Source organism: Galeopterus variegatus, unplaced genomic scaffold (genome assembly GCF_000696425.1).
Source record: "Galeopterus variegatus unplaced genomic scaffold, G_variegatus-3.0.2 Scaffold3693, whole genome shotgun sequence".
NCBI lineage: Eukaryota > Metazoa > Chordata > Mammalia > Dermoptera > Cynocephalidae > Galeopterus > Galeopterus variegatus.
In genome coordinates this window covers 161431-162234 of record NW_007729804.1, presented here as the reverse complement: position 1 = coordinate 162234, position 804 = coordinate 161431, and the positions used below count along the sequence as shown (strand labels likewise).

At 27.0% G+C, this 804-nt stretch overlaps 1 protein-coding gene across 2 annotated transcripts in view; it reads left to right on the top strand.

The window, feature by feature from the left end:
- Positions 1-804, top strand: part of LRFN5 (leucine rich repeat and fibronectin type III domain containing 5) — a 161050-nt gene that overhangs the window by 37233 nt on the left and 123013 nt on the right. The gene's annotated exons all lie outside the window — the stretch shown is intronic.

Genomic DNA, 804 nt, shown 5'->3' with positions numbered 1-804 from the left:
ACAATATACTCATTAACAAATCCAAATATTTTTTTGTTTTTTTTTTAAAGTAAGAAGTCAAAAGCATATAAGCTTAAACTTATTTTTAGAAATTAATATCTTAGTATTATATTGTATTAGGAAAAGATCTAGATATTTAATGAATACCCATCACTTAATTTACCCAGTTCATTTTAACAATTACACTTAGATTACTTATGAAAACAGATGTTAGAAAAAGTTAATCATCCTTTTAAATTAATTACATGTTAACAATTTTATAACCTGCAAATTTCAAGTGCTCATCTAAGTAAGAACTTTTAAAGTCAAATATGTGGGTACCTTGTCAATAACTCAGAGGATACAGTTGCTTTTGTTGAAACAACAATATTGAATTAGTTGCATTTATCAAAGAATTACACAATCAAAGATCATTCTCGTGTAGGCCTGGTTTATAACCTTAAAATTTTTTAGTAGAGAGAAATATTATTTTGTCTGACTAGTGAACCCAACAAAAAGTGTGTCGACAATTTTGAAGGCATATTTATTTTTATTTATCAATCAGATTAAGTCTACCTTATTTATTAAAGAGCTTTCAGGTCATATGATTATGCCAGAATTTATTATGTAGACACAACATGCAGCCTAATGTATGTATACGTGTGTAAACACATATCTGTACGAAGAAAGATCTTACACATTTTTATTTTAGTCATGAGACAGTAATATAAATTTACCATTTAATAAAAGACAGTTGAATTTAAATACTTCAGATATAATGGGGCCCATTCACATAGCTAAATTTTATTGCCCCAACAGGTAATC